Source organism: Cydia amplana, chromosome 9, assembly GCF_948474715.1.
Source record: "Cydia amplana chromosome 9, ilCydAmpl1.1, whole genome shotgun sequence".
Lineage (NCBI taxonomy): Eukaryota > Metazoa > Arthropoda > Insecta > Lepidoptera > Tortricidae > Cydia > Cydia amplana.
In genome coordinates, this window is record NC_086077.1 from 64,402 (window position 1) to 85,016 (window position 20,615).

Sequence of the window (20,615 nt, forward strand, 5' to 3'; positions counted from 1 at the left end):
ACTTTGTAAAATTCAGTATCTAAATCGCCATGTAATTGAGGATGCCAGGTAAAAACGATGACATTCCATTTATTTACAAAATACTGGTATAAAAATATTTGTGACTCGTTTTTGTTGCTGACTGTACTACTTCTCATTTGTATGTTTATCAAACATTTCTTGAGATCTTTCTAATGAACCTAATAAACGCCATGTAGGTATACTGCGTTTTTCCACCGAGGAGTTCCTTGGGTTACCTTTCGACTGCATCATCAGGCCAGCATATTATTGTATGTCACCAGAATTAAGAAGTACCTACTACAACATTTCAGCAAAATCAGACATCGGGAAGTGGTCATACGCAGTGAAGTTAAATGTGTGTAAAAATGTCCAAATACTTACCTAATTAACTTTTTGTATAGAGGTACGTGTACGTAAAATTTTTGTCAACGTACCTAAGTTTTTCTATTGTATGAAATGCCATAGAGTACTATATTAAGTTTTCAGTCAGTTCAAAGTGCTTAAGAATCAGGTGGAAATTTAAATATTCTCCAAAAAGGAAGTGTAATTAATGTTAATTAACGAATATTTTAATATTTTTAATGAGCAAATGTGAATTAACGAAAGCCATGAGGTCTAACTCCGAGATCGCATCCGCGCGACACTTCTTTAACAGTTGTGTGTTCAATTTCTCTTCGGATGCTTCCCTTCTGTACCTAACTATAAATAAAGTGTTACTCGAAACTCCGCTAGTTATAAGTTGTAGTGGAAGTGTGGAAGAGACGCCGCGCCGCGACACCTCGCCTTCAAGTTTACTTACAACTTCTAAGTACTTGGAATTTATCTGACAAGTGTATTTTTGTAATATACTTAAACCTATTTACATGTACCTACACGCGGGTTTTAGGCTGCGATCCGTTCCGTCGGCATTCAGTACAAACTCGGGAAAATTAAACTATATAATTTGAAACTTTGTGCTAACATTTTGTATAATACTTAATCTAATATTTGAACGAAGTAACGTGTGTTTTACTGAAACTGAATAGTTAAACTGTTAAAATATTAAGAAATTTACTTAAAATGAATGTAAAAACGAGATTTAAGTTTCTTCTGTGCCTTGTTTGCTATTTAATAATATGTGAAAGAGTTGAGGAGAGAGGACAGTTTTATTTACTTTTTGGTCCCGGGCCCGGTATGTCCTACGTCCAAAAGAGAGACCAGGTATGTGGTATGGAGTATAAATTATGGGCACTGTGAATCCCATCTCGCTTTGTGTGATAGAGGTAAAGCATAAAGCGGATGTCATTCCAGAATCCAGATCTAGAGCAGAGCCCAACCTGGGAAGTCTTACAGAAAACTGCAGCCAAATAACATTAGACCCTACTCATATACCTAGCGTCGTGTTCCTGCCGGTGAGTCAGGTTGGCAGAGCTCAACGAGGGTGCGGGGTGTTATTAGGGTCGGCAAAGCGCATAATGTAACACTTCTGGACCACTCTGGAGTTGCAGGCGTTCATAGGCTACGGAGACCGCTTACCATCAGGCGGGCCATATGCTTGTTTGCTATCACGGACGTAGTAGGTATAAAAAAAAGACGTTTACCCCAAATTTTATTGAATCGTTGTGTAAATCTGTTCTTAGGTAACAACCTACATATTTATATTTACAGTCATTATAATAATAATGACATCGGTGCTATAATAAACACATTCCATAACTATAAACACATTCAATTATTCAAATAGTATTCAATTAGTATTATGATTTATTATAGTATGTAAGTGCTTTGGTTTAGTACTGTAAACTTGCATATTTGGAAATAAATAAATTAAATTCAATAACGAACAGGTAATTCGCAACTCGTGTCGATTTAAAACTCTCCCTTCGGTCGTGTTTTAGAATTCGCCACATTTTCTGTTTTTCGCACTTGTATCGTAATAGTAAGTACATTACCTGTTCGCATGTGTATCGTACAACCAAAGAGAATAGATAGTCGGAGTTACATATATGTCTTTGGTACAACGTTTAACAGTAGGTACAATATGGCCCTTTAAATTTTCGACATTGTTACGGAATGTGTCCGGTAGTCCGGTAAAGTATACATGTACCTACTGTAAATAACTATTATACCTAATGTTTATTGTATTGTTTTTGTGCGAATGTCGCGGTGCGAGTGATCTCTCTAATGCATATTATAATCGAACAATTGTGATCTGTGGAATGAAACGAAACTTATTATATTTTTATAAATACAAAGTGTTTTATTTTGTCATACCTTAATTACTTCCTCTAGGCTAGGTGCATCATCCAGTTAAACAAACTGCGGGGTGGGTGATGTCAGCTTAATTCGAAACTGCTGCATTTTGTATTCATATTCATAGTAAATATTATAGTAGCATTGTAACAAGGAGAAGTTTCCCAAGTTGCCAAATTTCTATGGGACAAATTCTCCGAAATTTTAATTTAGCAAACAATGAAAACTGCTGCTGGGCAAAGGCCTCTCCCCTTATTTTCCACGACTCCCGACATAGCGCCTGCTCTGGCCAGTTAATGAGGAAGGTATCTACCCAACTAGCAAAAAAGTCTCAGATTACGCACTTTATAAGAGTAGTGAGCTTATAGCGCTCTTATTTTTGTTTTGAACATATCATCGCTCTTATATTAGTCTTAGACAAGCTAATACGCACTTTAGTAAGTTTAGTCTTATTACCTAGTCTTATATATGTATATAAGAGCATTTTATAATACTATTATAAGCCTGTCGCTCTTACAATAACATTTACTAAGTCTCATTGAACTTGAGAGTACCTGGTTTTATATCCACATTCTCTAAGTTCATTTGATCTTATATTAGACTTTCTAAATGCTATTATAAGAATGTAAGACTAATATCAACATGGCATAATACTAATATGAGCCTCTCGCTCTTACAATAACATTTACTAAGTCTCAGTGAACTTGAGAGTACCTGGTCTTACATCCACATTCTCTAAGTTCATTTGATCTTATATTAGACTTTCTAAATGCTATTATAAGAATGTAAGACTAATATCAACATGGCGTAATACTATTATGAGCCTCTCGCTCTTACAATAACATTTACTAAGTCTCATTGAACTTAAGAGTAGGTCTGGTCTTATATCCACATTCTCAAAGTTCATTTGATCTTATATTACACTTTCTAAATGCTATTATAAGAATGTAACATTAATATCAACATGGCATAATACTATTATGAGCCTCTCGCTCTTACAATAACATTTACTAAGTTTCATTGAACTTGAGAGTACCTGGTCTTATATCCACATTCTCTAAGTTCATTTGATTTTATATTTAGACTTTCTAAATGATATTATAAGAATGTAAGACTAATATCAGCATGGCATAATACTATTATGAGCCTCTTGCTCTTATAATAACATTTACGAAGTCTCATTGAACTTGAGAGTACCTGGTCTTATATCCCCATTCTCTAAGTTCATTTCATCTTATATTAGACTTTCTAAATGCCATTGTAAGAATGTAACACTAATATCAACATGGCATAACACTATTTTAAGCCTCTTGCTCTTACAACAACATTTACGAAGTCTCATTAAACTTGAGAGTACCTGGTCTTATATCCCCATTCTCTAAGTTCATTTAATTTTATATTAGATTTCTAAATGCTATTGTAAGAATGTAAGACTAATATCGGCATAGCATAAGAACACTGTAAGTACGTACATTTCTGATCTTATTCAAAGCTATAATAAGATCAACAGCAGCACTTTAGTAAGATATTGGAGTGATATAGGATCAAGACAGTTATATCACAAAAGTGAAGATCAATATAAGATGGTTTGATCTTAAATCGTTTTTGCGAACACTATTGTAAGTATAAGTAAAGCAAGGAACCCTAATTTATTCAACATGGCCATATCATTTGTATTCAGAATGCTTATAAGACTCTAATAGTGCGTTTGAAAAATACAGCTACAGCAATGGCTGACTATCAATACAAAATAAAGAAATAAAATAATTATAAAAATATTCAAATACCATATTTGATTAGGCGCATGAAGTTTGAAGTGTAAAACAGGGTCTACTTTACAGTAAATAATATTTTCCCATGTGAATACTTACCATAACATAAACACACAATGATAAACAGCAGGTTATTATAGTTAACATAATTCATAAACACTTACACTAATATATTTTTGTCACGTTGCAGTTAATTTCACCTGTATATTTTATACATCACAAATAGAATGATTCAAATCTCTGTGTGAGACTGTGTGACCTTACAACCAAATCAATATAAGCCTATGTAGACTTACAAGATACTTACGTTCGACCAACTTAAGCATATGTAGGCTTACAAGATACTTACGTTCGACCAATATAAGCCTACATATGTAGGCTTACAAGATACTTACGTTCGACCAATATAAGCCTATGTAGTTGTAGGCTTACAAGATACTTACGTAAAAGCGATATTAGCCTAAGGCAGCTTAATTTAGTTTTGAAAAAGATTACTGTGAGTGCAAACAGCATTCAATTAGACTGATATTAGAACGATATTAAAATAAATACTCTTATAAGTTGTGCCCAAATCCGGGCTTAGACGATGATATAAAATCAATATAAGAGCGAAAAATTGTAGTCTAGAGTAGAGACTGTTGTTAGAGCGCTTTTTGCTAGTTGGGTATAGATCGTCCCGCCATCTCCGTCTGGGCCTGCCGCGTCCGCGCTCTTCTTCTGGCATCCACTTAGTAGCTACACTAGCCCATCTGTCTGGATGCATACGGCAGACGTGACCAGCCCAGTCCCATTTGAGCCTAGCAGTCTTCTCGCCGACATCGGCAATACGGGTTTTTGTGCGTAGCGTGGTATTCCGGATACGATCGGTCCTCTTCACGCCTAAAATGCTGCGCTCTATAGCCCGTTGGCAAACCTTCAACTTGGACTTCTGACTTTCTGTGAGTGACCATGTTTAAGCACCGTAGGTTAGGACGGGCAGGATACACATGTCGACGAGTTTTCGCTTCAGTAACAATGGAAGGCTACCCTTCATCAGCTCTTTCATGGACCAGTAGCTCTTCCAGGCGTTTTCGACACGGCGCTCGATTTCTTTGTCTTGCCTGTTCCTGAAAGAGACTAACTGGCCCAAGTAAATATACTCGTCAACATAGTGTATAGTCTGTAATAGTGTATAAATCATATCAATTGATATTTTAAAAACACAAGGCACCCTGCTGAAGGTCGTAGCGTAGCGGTACAGTCGTAGCAAGTCGTAGCGCGGTACGCTTCGCATTCGTAGCTATAGCTAGTATACTCGTAGTATGCCACGCTTGGTGTGCAAAGCACACATTTTAATCTAAGCGAACAAATATAAGTACCTATTTAAATTTGCAACATACATATGATATAATTTATTTAACGACATAATATTCGCAACATGCGTTCAGTGCAAGCGAAATAAACCGATCATTTTTGTAGGTGCAGCATACAGTTAGCAGCAGCAGCAGCATGCAGCAGGCAGGTAATCAGGCGACATGTTTAACATTATCGGTGAACATATTATTGTCAAGGGAGTAAGGGCATGTGTAGATAATTTAGAACTTCTCACTCGCTAAGCTTCTTCAATAAGTTCAATATTGTCCAATTTCCCATTTCCTACAAAGTATGCGGTACCTATCTCTTATATCTCTATACCCACTCGTAATATCTCGGATATCAGAAGAGATCTCGAAGCTCCACTCGCTGCTTACAAAGTTATGGAGCTCGTACGTATAGGCACAATATGCAATGTATTGGTCATTTTCTATTTTATACATAGCTGTCACATTTTGTTAGTGGTTCTAATTCTAACCAATCAAGCAGTTAATTTCTGTGAAGATGTTTTTGGAAATCCGCAAACTAAAATTAATGAGCAGAGAAGTGGGTTTTTACGACAACTCCCTACTAATATTAGGAATATGCGAAAGTAACTCTGTTTGTGGCACCTCTTCACACTTAAACCACTGAACTTATTGACATCGTTTGAGGCAGAGGGGAAGGAACTAGGGTAGTTTTCATCAAGCATGTCTTTGGGCAGTCATGGGCAGAAGCTGGTCTTTAATAACAGTGTAGTTTTTTATTTATTTATATTGTTATGTAAAAAAAACCACATACTTACATAACCAGTAACAAAAATTTCGCCAAACTGATGTATAACAGTTTGTTGGTGGTGCGCTCTTAAATGATTTCTGGCAATCAGCCTTTAGCCTTTACCTAAACTTCAATCACTATCATATTATTCTTACGACATTACAGTACCTATCGCTCTTTCACTCGATTATTGTAATAGCGATAAAGATAGAGATAGTTGCTTTTTGGCTTCTCTTATTGACCGGCTTTAATTAGGTGTCTGATTTTATTATTTTAAGCAGTAAGTTATTTATGAAGTTCTGATACGGAGTAGGAGGACCTGATTCCAATGTTTACTTATTTTACAATTTACAAAAGCTCTGAAGCTCTCTCACTAGTAGAAAATGAACAAGAAGAAAACCATGGTCAAACGTTACGCGGTATATTTAATAACCCATACAATATTGTTGTATAACTAAAATGATGTTCTGACAAATTGAAACAACCAAACTTAACTCGAGCCAAGTCCATATAACTTGGCGCATAATGGAAAAATGCAGCTGGCGTGTCGCCAAACCATTGCAATTCAATAAAATAATACATACATGTACAAGTACATGCGCCAGTTACTAGAGCTGGTATGAACTCGAGTCTTATTAGAATAGAATAGACATATTTTTGTTAAACACAAACGAAACAATAGTACTCGTATGTAGCGGAAGCGGCAACTTGATGTCATGCAGCGTACGTTCGAATTAGCCTGTATGTATAACTTTGCACCGACTTGAACAGAACAGAATTGTGTGTAAAAATGAGGGAGTGTCATTATTAACGTCATATTTTCACGGAAATTTACATTAACGATGAAATATATTGCCTCCCTCGAGCTGTGAAGTTATACCTACTTACATACTATAAAAGAGGCTTAGCTAACGCGTCGTATTAAAATAATCGTAAAGTGTATCACGTTTTCACCAACAGTTCAACGCTATCAGAAGCCCGTGTAAAGAGCTACTTCAATAGGTTTTACAGTATGTACCATTCTCAAGTTAACTTGAGTTTGTAAGCCTTAATACACAGACATAAGGTTTACGAGTGCCGATTCAAGTGTTGCTGGTAGTTAATAGCGGGCTCGGTAATATGTCGGGTCAAAGTAATCATGTTAATGAGAAAATTGGTGCCTACCGCTAGTGGCCGTTCATTTCCTCGCACCTTAGTGACTTCTATTCGAATGGTAACATTTTATTAAAACTTACTAGCCGGTTCTATTCATCATATGTAATTATAATATAAAGTAAAATTACACATTTCATGACAGTGTTCCTTAATGGGTAAAGAAGTGAATTAAAACTGCCTGACTATTTTACAAGCCCTTAAAAAATAAGGTGTCTAATAGTTCCATAGGTTACTTTAGAAGTTCGGACGATAGAGCATTCAACTAGAAGTAGGTAACATTAGATCAATCCATGTCCTATCAATAAATCAGAGAGAGGGATTATTCCAAACATGGATTAACGCGGCCGATAAACCACGAGGCCGGTTTGTCCGCTTACTGGAGGCATATTCGAAGTTCGAACACTTCCAACTTTATTTGATACTGATTTGATATCACTCACAGTACAAACAGCATCACACTCCCAACTGTACATACGTGGACCTTATTACAATAGGCATAAGGTCCACCGATGTACAGTTAATAGTGTAGGCGATGGTACATTACAGTCAAGGTGTAAAATATCGATCCGAACGAAAACACGAGTTCAATTGTCAAGAATGTCAAGTGTGCAAGGGCGTACCCATAGATTAGTATATGTTATGGCGTACCTACCGTATTTACCCCCTCATATATTATTTTTATGGATACGTTTTTAAATACAAGTAAATAATATTTGAATTAAATCAGACAAATGTTTTTAAAGTTATTAGGAATTTGCAATATATTTCGAGCGCAATGTTTGCTAGTTCCATCGTCAAAAATAAATCAATTATCATCAACATAATAGTTCGAATAGTCTCCTGTGCTATCAGGTCAGGGGCCGTTCTGTATGGAGGACCGAACCGTTGTAACAAATGCTACGACCATCAATCGGCGCAGATAAGTTGAGTTCTGTTTTAGCAAGAGTATTATGCACCGCCATCTAGCATATCAAGCGTACTAATCAACCGAAAACTCACTTAACTTTACCGTATTTCCGTGAAGTGTATTCCAACTTATTTTTCACTTAGTGGTGGGCAGAGTTGTAACTATAAATCGCAGTGCATTCTAAAGTGCGTAGATCTGTGTTTTCTAACAAAGCTCAATTAACAAGCCACATGCACCTCGCGGCCGCACCGCCCGCTCCGCCGGCCACGCTACGGCTACTTGGAGGCCAATTCAACCTTACATTGTGACGTAGAAGTAATTAATGTCAGTCGCGCGTGCATCTCGCTCGTGTTTGTCCGTAGGTACATGTATTGGCACGAGCGAGATGCACGAGCGACTGGCATACTAACTGGTAACTTAACATAATATATTATGGTACGTTTACACGCTTGGCAAGTCTCGTCAAGCTTCCACAAACACAAGCGTGTGAACGGGGTTGTTTGGCTTGGCTTGCGCGATTCGGGCTAGTGTCGGTTTTTGGAGACAGATCAAAGGGAGTTTGCGGCAAGCGCTTGCGACGTATTTACACGTTGGCGCGTGTTTAGTGTTTACTTAGAGCAATTGCCGACACAACTTCAACGTCCACGTCTGCCATGCTTGCTTGTCCGGAACACAGTAACGCACTCGCAAGCATGTAAATGGCATCCAAGCGTTTGTAAAGGCTTGAAACTTGTAGACGCTTGCCAAGCCTCGACAAGCGTGTAAACGTACCATTATGGGACTTGTCCTGCCCTAGTAGCACGGTCGCATTTTTATCATTTATCACCATGCCTGTCACGTTCTAACAAGTATGTAAGTGCGAAAGTGACGGGCTTAGTGATAGTGGATAAAAATGGAACCGTGCTGAGCCCGCTGAAATAAATAACATTCATTCATCATTTAGATATACCTACCTACACCTAGTTTTGATGTTAAAATGTAGGTTTGAATTGTCTTCTTGGACGCTTGCGTTGTTAAGTCGCTCGGCTTTTATAAGTACTTCTAGTTTTATTCGGTCGTAAAGGAAAGTGCCGGGCCGCTGTTTAGTGAGTTTGACCGGACTTTTAGATACTCGAGGACTTCTTTTTAGAAGTAGAAAAAAACTAAACTAGGTATCTAAAACTTTAACGACTTGTACTTTTTACTGTACGAGGCCGCAGAGTCGCGAATAAAAGTTTTTCTAGATAAAAAAACCTTTTTGATGTTATAGGCAAAATTGATACAGACGGACTGCAACCCGACTGCAATTTGTATAGAAACTGTGCAGTCAGCGTGCGGTTCCCATCACGGCCCTTATTGTAAGCCCTTGTTGTTGTATTTAAGTGTGATTAGTTGATTACTGAAGATGACAAAATATTTATATGATAGGTAGCTATTATTATAGCTACCTATCAGGTAAAACAAATACATAATATATTTTTCATCACACTTGCTCGAAAAAAATCTTATTTCATGCAGGTGCACTGAAGGACAAAGGCCTATATTTGTTCCCGCGGGAGTTATAGATTCTGAAAAAAAAAGCTATAGCCCCACGTTGCACAATGTACTATTAATTAAGGGTAGACTTGTCTGCCTACTGCCACAAGTTGGCAGTCTGTGGCTCTCGGCTGCAGCCGGAAGCGCTCGTAAGCGCCTTTGCGTTCCGTCCAGAAATGCCTCCCTCCCCAGTCCCCACTCAATTGTACGCATCGACGCAACAGTTGCCCCACCGACGGCTACGGCCCGTGTTGACGGGCCGTGGTGGCGGGCGTTTGATAGATCGAGTAGATGATAGTGTTCGTGCCGATATAGACTATGATTAGTTTAATGTCCAAATCACCTAAAAGATGTCGCTGTTCCATACGAAAACTGAGTAACACTAGTTTATCATAGAACCTATAAAAGAAACTGTAAATATGTGAATAAATGTTTGGCAACGTAGCAACTTGTTTCAACAAATTGGTCCTTCGAGCCGGATTGAGTTATTGTGTTGAAGACGTCGCGGCTGGAAATGTCCCCCTCTCCCCAGCCCCCTCTTTATTGTACACACCGGCACAAAAGTTGCCCCGCCGATGTCTATATGGACTCTGTGGCCTGTACGTCTTGACCAACTCAAGTTGTCAAGGCTCGGTTTACAGGGAGCCCGATTTAGATTTAACAACTTTTGTTATGATTTTGATATATACCACTGATACCACCTTACAGATCGCTCAAGCTGATTGGTGCGTGAGGTGCGCGCACATCACCAAGACGATTGTCAAGGTCGTATCAAAATCAATTCAAAACTATAACAAGTTGTTAAACCTGAATCCAGCTCTTGTATTGACGAACTCAAGTTTGAAAGGCTCGGTTTACAGTCTCGTTCTCAATACGGATCATAGGCACGAAGACATGTGACGCCGAAACTATTAACGTCAGGTTAATAAGGCTTGTGCCTGTTAGGTTAGTGTAGACGACGCTCCGCTCTCGGTTAATCGGTTAAACTAAATAGTTCTGTCTTTTAGTTCCTGTTCCTTTAGTTTAGTCAGGCCTATGGAACTCTCCGCGCGAGCTCGGTTTTATACCTACGATTCTGTTCCCGTTCACGGTAGAAAAGCAAGCCAGTTGGTTGCCACACGCGCTCACGCACGCATGTTACCGCGCGCCGCACTGACAATTTTTACGATAGGTACAACTGGTACAAGCTACGTAGGTACTATTGAATTACTTTAATTAAACATGTAATGTTTATTACGACAAATGTACCTATAGTTAGATATCTATTTGAAATAGGTAGCTAACTTGGTAAATGATCATTTTATCGACAGTAAGATCTTAATTTTACACCGGAAAATAGGTACTCATCATTTATGCTCTGGTTATCTTATTATGAATTAGGTAGCTGTAATCATGGGTTCTCTATTATTTTTCTTTATTGTGTAACATTAATCTATATCTGGTTTTAAATTACACGAAGTTATAAAACTAATTCTTGCTGGGTTCATTGCGTGGTTTATAAAACGGCGTAAACACTGCGGTCACTGCAGGGACATACGACCTTTTAAAATGAGTATTTCGCAAACACTAACCTAACGCATAAACGGAATATTATAAATTATTGCAACTTAACTTGCTTAAATGTAGTCATATAACGCTATGCTGTTATATACTTTATGGCAAGTTCTAATGTTAGTTTGATCAATCGAATTAGAGACCGGTCTTCACACGTATTAGAATTTCTAAGCGTCGCGTCGGCAACCCTAGCGTTGTGCCGGTGCGCGCGATGCGGGAGCGGCACGCTGAAGGTCACTCCATTGTATTTTTGTGTAGGTATCAAAACGGTAGGTATTTGCGTTTTCTTTGAGAGATAAGTATCTGTTCGTAAGAACTATTATATAATCTGTGGTTTAGTTACGTTATTGAGAATAAATAGGAACCGGTACCTTAAAAAAATATTTTATAACGCGCCAACCTCGAACGTCGGCCCGGCCGAATGAAACTCGCGGATTGGACCATTTCAATGCTGCACCGCATGAGCCAATCACGGCTCCGGATCGCGACGCACCGCGCGTGAGCGACCGGATACAGATCCGCACACGCCGCTCCCGCGCAGTTCGGCAACCGACGCGATACGAGTAATAACGTGACTATCTTATTTTGTAAATCACAACTGTAATTTAAGTGTTAATTCTAATAAGTGTCCTATACCCGTGAAAGTACTTAGCAGAATACACGATTATACCGATATCTGTGTTGTTTCCACTTAACTTAGCCCTCAATCAACGAACCCCGAGCTAGCTGAGGCTACAAAATGGCTGCCCAAGTGTGAGGCTAAGTGAAAAAGTGGATTTTTTGTGCCGTGACTCATTAAAATAAACAATATAGTGTGATAAAATGCCGACGAAATCAAAAGAAATCGACGTGTGTCGACGCCGACGCGAGAGGACGTCGAGCCCGCTCGTGAAGGTTCTTTCACCAGAGATGACGTCGCGACGCTAGTGGAGTCGTTACAACGATCGCAAACCAACGCCTTCAGGGAACTGCTGGAAAGCGTCATCACGACCACTAGGCACCCGTCGTCGTCTGCTACATCGACACCGTTTCCAGTAGAAGGAGGAAATTTCTCTCGCTGCAAAGCTCGATTCGCTGGAAATTCCGATGAGTCCATCGAAGGTTTTATTGACGCCATTGAAGCATACAAAGATTGTGCAAATATCTCGGACGATAACGCCATTCGAGGGTTATCTATGCTATTAACGCATTCAGCCGCAGATTGGTAGCAAGGCATAAAACCGGAGACAACTTCATGGGCCGAAGTAATTGACAGCTTGCGCCATACCTACGGTGACAATCGAGCTCCGCCGCGCATTTATCGCGACTTATTTGCTACACCTCAAGGCGACGAAAACACTCATATTTACGTCGCGAAGTGTCGAGCGCTGTTTTCAAAATTGCCGCGCAACGAGTTAACTGAGAAAATACAGTTAAACATGGTATACGGACTTCTACACAAACGAATACGTAAACGTGTTAAGAGGGAAGAGTGCGCAACGTTTAAGATATTGTTACAAAAGGCGCGCGCTGTCGAAGAATCGTTGAACGAGAGTACAACCGATACAAAGGCCGCCGCCGCCGCTTCCAAGAACGTGAGCCACGCCTCGCCGAGTCGTCCCGCCGTCGTGTCAAAGCCGCCGCGCGCTGCCGCGAGCGCGAGCGCCGCGCCGCCGCCCCGCGAGCCCCGTGCGCCGCCGCCGCGTCGTACAGATGATAACAGTGATAATAACAATACCGCGTCTGCCGCGAAATCTAAGTCGTATAGTAAGAAGTGCGGGTATTGTAAACGTTACGGTCACGTAAAAGAAGAATGTAGAAAGTTAAATAAAGACTCTAGCACGTCTAATGATAATAATAATAACGCATCAGATGTTAATGTGTTACGTTGTTATGGATGTGGTCAAATAGGCGTTATACGCACAAATTGCGAAAAATGTAATGCTACATTCTGTACTGTCAACTGCAGCATGGATTCGTCCAATCCAGGGTTAAAGGGCACTGGTAAGCAGGCTAAGAAGTTCTCCCCGGTGAGTAGTTCTCTTATCACTATACCTAATGTTCAAAATGATAAGCTTGACGAGACCTTTTTGTCTCTCACTGATTTTCAACATGCACTTCCTGCAAATTTCTTTGGTGACGGTTTAGTAGCAAGGCCGGTGACGCCCCGCGCCGCCGACAGCTCCCAGGACGACCCCGTAGTTGTTCAACAATCGTGCACACTTTTTGCAAAGTCCTTTATTGATAACAGTGATAAGCAAGTTAATAGTTCCCATAGTAAGGAAATGTCATTTTGCACCGTGTCAAGCAATATTTGTAACATCCCTGTGCTGCCAGAGCAGGTCATTGACGCCAAACCTAGGTTGACTACAGCTGTACGGATATGATGGTCGTTCTTGTCTACGTGACAGCGTGATAAAACGGTGTCCGTCACTTTCTTTCCCACGGTGTTAAACAGTGACAGTTATTTTATCACGTGGATAAAGATGGATAAAGCTATCCATAATAGGCTGGCTGTTTTCGAATCAGCTGATAACAGTAATAATAATGGTCACAATATAACTAGTTACAGTATGTCATCTTTGGGTCACAGTATAGATAATTCCAGTATGTCAACCAAACCTTGTGAGGGAATTATATTTTCAGCTGTGGATTTTTCAGGGACAAACCAGAAGATTGAGGACTCCAAGGAGCCTGCACCTGTAACCCAAGTTGACCAGAATGACGCTGAGGACCCCGTGTTGGAATTATTTGACACATATGAGGAATACACAAATAGACATCAGCGACCAATTTTAGGGATTGGAATCCTGGATATGCAAGGTATTGCCTTATTGGATACAGCTGTAAAGAGAAGCTTGGCTAGTCAAAAGCTCTACTCACTGTTACTTGAGAGAAAGCAACAGTTCTGCGAGAAGCAAATGAGAGTGACATTAGCCGATGGTATACCTCAAGTTAGAAATGTGCTCAAAATCACCTTAGATGTCAAAGTGAAGGATAGAGTAATACCTCAAGAGTTCCTTATCTTACCTGAAGCTGAAGAAAATGAAACTTTACTGGGAATCGATTTTCTAAAAGCATCCCATCTCGACTTGGACTTTGACACCCATACTTGGTGCTTTCCAGGTGGTGAGAGGTATCCCATACAGTATGAATCTGACATGCCAATGCAATTGTCAATTGCTGCAAGCAATATACTTCATGCTGAAGAAGGATCAATGCTCAGCGAAGGTGAAAAGATGAAATTAGCCGAAGTGTTAGAGAGGAATAGTGCAGTCTTCAGTCTAGGGGGAGCGCCCACTCCAATTGTTGAACATCATATTGATACAGGAGACCATGCACCTATATCTGTACCTCCATACCGGCTCACACCTGCAAAGAAGGAAATAATGAAAGCGGAGATTGAGAAGATGCTCCGGGAAGGGATAATAGAGGAATGTGAATCTGCTTGGACCTCACCGGCAGTTCTTGTCCCTAAGAAGAATAACACTGTCCGATTCTGTGCTGATTATAGAAAGCTGAACAGCGTCACAAAGACAGATAACTATCCCTTACCCTTAATTGATGAGCTGCTGCAGTCGACAGGAAGACATTGCTACATAAGTACCATAGATCTGAGATCCGGATACTGGCAAGTAAGTGTGAATCCAGCTGATCGGGATAAGACTTCAGTGATCACACCATTCGGTACTTACCGTTTTGTACGGATGCCATTCGGTTTAAAGAATGCACCTGCAACCTTCCAGCGGTTGATGGATAAGTTCAAATCCGGTGCCAGCTTGCAAAATACTACAGTTCTAGCTTACCTGGACGATCTCCTGGTTATATCTGACAGTTTCGAGAAACACCTGGAAGACCTGCAACTTGTGTTTGACCGACTACGTCAGTTTGGCTTAAGAGCAAACCGAGAGAAATGTGTTTTTGCCTGCAAAGAGGTCAAGTACCTTGGACACCTCATCACCCCTGACGGTATAAAGCCAGATAATGGGAAAGTTGAAGCTATTTTAGCCATGAAGGAGCCAAATAATCTCAAGCATCTCCGGACATTTCTCCAAACCTGCGCTTGGTTCAGAAAATTTGTTCCAAATTTCTCAGCGGTAGCTCAGCCGCTTACCAAGCTTACCAAGAAAAATGAACCATGGAAATGGCAAGACGAGCAACAACAGGCCTTTACGGAGCTCAAAACCAGATTAACTTCTGCTCCAATCCTGGTGCAAGCGGATTACAGCAAACAATTTATTCTGCGGACTGACTCGAGCAACTATGCCCTCGGAGCTTGCCTTATGCAAGGCGAAGGACATGATGAGCGTCCCATTGAGTATGCCAGCCGGCTGCTCACTCCAGCAGAACGCCGTTACAGCACAACGGAAAGGGAATGTTTGGCTGTGATCTGGGCGGTTGAGAAGTACCGGCCCTATATTGATGGTCATACAGTTTTAGTGAAGACGGATCATCAGCCGTTGAAATGGCTGTTGACTCACAAGTCACCAAGTGGTCGCCTTATCCGGTGGGCACTTAAACTGCAAGGTTTTGACATCAAATATGAATACACACCTGGCAAGGCCAATGTCATAGCAGACACATTGAGTCGACCGGTCTGCGATGAAAACTCCAAAGAAGAATGTGGAGTCTGCTCTATTATTATTGATATTCCACAATTTAACCCGACGGAACTACGTACTGCTCAGCTCGAAGATCCAGAAGTCGCCAAGATTGTTCAAGACCTGGAAGACTCTGATCTCATTAACTCAACCAGATGGCTAGAGAGAGGATATGTCATGGCCCAAGGGGTTCTCTACTATTATAATCCCAACTCTGAATCTGAGGAAGCTCAGCTGGTAGTACCTAACTCTATGAAGGAGGCCGTCCTAAAGGAGTACCACGACGCCCCAACAGCTGGTCATCAGGGCGTAGAAAGGACTCTCGCACGCATCTGTCAAAAGTATTACTTTACAGGAATGCGCAAATACGTCACGGAATATCTAAAACTCTGTGAAGAATGCCAACGCTACAAGATAAGTAACCAGAAGCCTATGGGACTACTACAGTAGATATGAGCGCCGATAGGCATTTAGCCGGCGGCGGCGCGCCGGTCAAAATTGGTCGGCGGCGGCGGCGAATCGGCGGCGTGGCCTTGAAACACCTTCGATTAATGAAAAAAGAATTCAAACCAAAATTTTACCGAAAAAACATGCTTTTTCTGTAAGAGAGTTATGAATTAAATGCATTTTTAATTTTCAAGGATAATTTATTGAGTAATGGTACGAAAAAAATAGATAATATCATATAAACTGTGGATAAGAGGTATCGCGCGGCATCAGAGGCGGTCTTAATCTTGGCGAGGCTCTGGCCGGAAGGTCTTAGCGATGCCCTTATCTTTTGTGCTAAGTTAAAAATTGCGGATTGACTGTATCAGGGAAACGTCTTGTCGACAGTACAAAGAAAATCGAGCCCCGTCATTAACCAATATCGATTCAACAAAACCGATTTATGTCCAAAAGTGAGGCCCAACGTCGAGCTCCATGTAACACCGAAGACTTGATTTCGACGCCTCATAATGCGAGGCCAGAGGATGAGCTGCAGGTAAGCATACAGCTAAGAATCGAACGCCAAGTGTAAGCTTGGCTGACGGCCGAACGCCTGGAGCGCCGATTGCGGCGCGCTTCTGTGCGAGGCCAAGCTGCAAGAGAGCAGAGCGAGGGCGCAGGCCGATAAAGACTGAAGCCATAGTGTTAAAGATCTGAAGCTTTCCTGCGGGCGCATTCGTGCGACGCCAAAGGCCGAGCTGCAATGGAGCTAAATCAGATAAGGACCAATGCTCAAACGTTTTAAAACAGCTCGAAAGTTGAGCTTCAAACAGGGCCAAAAACTTGCAGGTTCAGATAGCGGCTCAATTCCATGCGAGCGATGCAAGGCCAAAGATTGAGCTGCGAGAGAGCAAAGCTTGAAATCTGAACAGTGGCCAAGTTTAATTGAGACCCGATTCCGACGCCCTTCCGTGCGAAGCCAACGGCCGGACATTTGGACGTGGAAACGCTTACAATGGTTAAATTCGCGGTAAATGACGGATGGTTAGCTGGCAAAATTAGTTATGCATTGGATCGGTAATCCAAAGATGTGGATTCGAGTCTCACGTTAGCCAGAGTTGATCACAGTTAATTTTTCATTGTGATTAACATATGTCTAGTGTATATATACAATCTATAAATTGTAATGTGGAACGTTGCACAATAAAAACGGAAGGAAATCAGTATGATTATTACAAGCATATTGATGTTAAGCCGTGTGGTGGCCGGCTTTAGAATAGCGCCAACCCTCACATAGGATAAGGGTGTCAGACGAGGTACGAGGCGACTAAGTCCACAAACGAAGCAAGAAGGTATTTCGTTACAGGGGAGATGGTCGTCCTCTTAGCATTGGTTTGCAATCCATCTAGGAGAAGGATACTCCAAAATAAAACCCGGAATGGAGTTTCCGTAAGGCGCGAGTAGGGTCCAACCTGAAATAAGCGGCAGATTCCTGCAGCTGACCTGTCTCCACACGTATTGGCTCGACTTTCCTGTGGGATAAGACAGTGAAGCCGAGAGGGTAATGCAGGTGCTGGGCATCCCTGCGTTTCCTTAATTTCGTCCCAGGCGGTGTAATAGGATATTTCTCCGGTTTTACACCATAAATCGTCTGCATTAGACGCTAAGGCCAATGTATTGATGTTAAAATTGATATTAAATAATTTCGTTTCCTCAAGACTAGTAGCGCGTTCTTACTAGATAAATAAGTTTGCATTTGCCTTCGATATTTTTGAATTATAAGGGCCTAAAACACCTTTTGAATGCCTATAAACTATTCGAAGTGGCGCCGTTAATGATCTAAACCCGATTAAAAATATATTATTTGATTCCGAAAGTAGTCGTAACTACCAAGGTCACGCCGATGCCACGCCGATAGCGTAGCGTCGGCGGCGGCGGCGCGAAAATTTTGTCGGCGGCGGCGGCGCGCCGGCGCGGCGCTCATATCTATACTACAGACCCCAGTGCTTAATCAAAGAGGAGAGGTACTAGCCATAGACCTCTTTGGCCCTCTACCTGAAGGCGATAATGGAGAGAAATGGGTGCTGCTCATCGAGGACACGGCTACACGCTGGGTGGAGCTGATAGCCCTCAAGGACGCGACAGCAGACGTCTGCGCTCCAGCCCTTATCGAGCAGTACTTCCTACGGTATGGATTCCCAAGAAGAGTCATTTCAGACAACGGAGTTCAGTTTGTCTCATCTGTGATGCAGCAGACCATGTTCTTGCTGGGGATCAAGCAGAATTTAATACCACTCTATCATCCTGAGGCCAATCCTGCAGAACGCAAGAATAGAGACCTCAAAACTCAACTCTCCATCCTAGTGAAGAACAATCATCGTGCGTGGCCCAAGTTCCTGCCAGCGATCAGGTTCTCGATGAATAGTGCTCTTTGCGCCACTACTGGATGCAGTCCAGCTCACATGATGTTCGCTCGAGAGATGAGGACTCCTTTTGATGCTCAACGTGATTTAGAGGCTATATTATCAAAAGAAAACTTTCTGCCACAAATAACTCCTTACTTGAAGAAGTTTATCGATAACTGGGATGTTATCAAGGAGAAAGCAGAACGCCAGCAGGACCATAAGAAAAGCGACGCTGACCAGCACCGACGGCAGTCACCTTCGTTTTGCGTTAATGACCTAGTTCTGGTAGACACTCATTTGCTTAGTAACGCTTCTAAAGGTTTAACGAAGAAATTCATGCCAAAACGGGATGGTCCCTATCGCATTAGTAAAGTAATTAGTCCAACTTCTTATGTTATATCTGACATTCAAACCGATACCGACCTGGGTAAATACCATAGTTCTGATTTGACACCATTCACACCAGTTCAAGGTATTCCTTCGGTGCCTGTCCAACCACGGCGACTACGTGGTCGCCCTCGTAACTTAGCGCGAGATGTTAGTGTTACCAAGTCCCCAACGGGTCGTTCTGGGAACTTGGAGGGGGAGTGTATAACGCGCCAACCTCGAACGTCGGCCCGGCCGAATGAAACTCGCGGATTGGACCATTTCAATGCTGCACCGCATGAGCCAATCACGGCTCCGGATCGCGACGCACCGCGCGTGAGCGACCGGATACAGATCCGCACACGCCGCTCCCGCGCAGTTCGGCAACCGACGCGATACGAGTAATAACGTGACTATCTTATTTTGTAAATCACAACTGTAATTTAAGTGTTAATTCTAATAAGTGTCCTATACCCGTGAAAGTACTTAGCAGAATACACGATTATACCGATATCTGTGTTGTTTCCACTTAACTTAGCCCTCAATCAACGAACCCCGAGCTAGCTGAGGCTACAATTTGAATCATATTTTTAAAAACGCTTATTTGTCCCCCTACATTGAAATAAATATTTAGAATAACACAAAAGTGATAATTTGCATCTGTTGTCTTCGCATTAGACGTATCTATTTTAAGAATAGGTATTTCTGTATGGAAAATAAAATTTGAATCCCGTAATTATCTAGATAAAATATTTGTACTGAAGTTCGTTTTATCGTATTTCCTTTTAAGGCAGGCATTTATTTTCCAAACAAAATACTTCGCAAAGCTTAACGATGCCTACCTTTCGTGCGCTGGCAGCGATTTAGGGTTTCCAATCCATTCCAATCGCTATCAACTTGCAATAAATAATATAAATAATGATGAGATAAATAAATAACAAATAACTTGTTGATAATGTTAATGTCTTCTTCTAGTTAGGTATGTCTCTTTGTGTTGTTGTCTAGTGTTGTGTTCCTGTATGGATATATTGGATATCTATGATGGTCGCTACTACTTATTCCCGTGCCGTGCATTAGGTACCTGCTTACCATCGGGTCACTCACGCATTCTTAAGTCCAAGATTGCTTAAAAAGACGCGAGTGACCTATTTTAATATACACTCATGTACAACAATGTAAATTTGTCCATGAGTACCTTTAATAATTAGACTCTCATTGTGAAATTGTTGCACAAAATGCAATTTCATGAGTATTTGTGTAGTCTCTAATCAAGTCGCAGTCTGCAGTTATTTGATTCGATTTTACCGAATATTGAACTAAAGTCAGCTAGCCCTAGCGTAAACAGCAACACACTTACACGACCCATCGTACACTCTATCTCCTTGCAATAAGGCCTACGTATGGAGTGAACTACACCAGGAGGCCAATTCGACCATTTAGATATCAAAATGCATTTCGCTCGCACTTGTTCGTGTTTGTATTAGCGCGAGCGAAACGCACGGGCGAATGATAACAAAATAACATTATTTTGACATCAAGATGTATAAGTTTGAATTGGCGTCCTGTCCGGGCGTGCTGGCGCCTCTCCAACGTG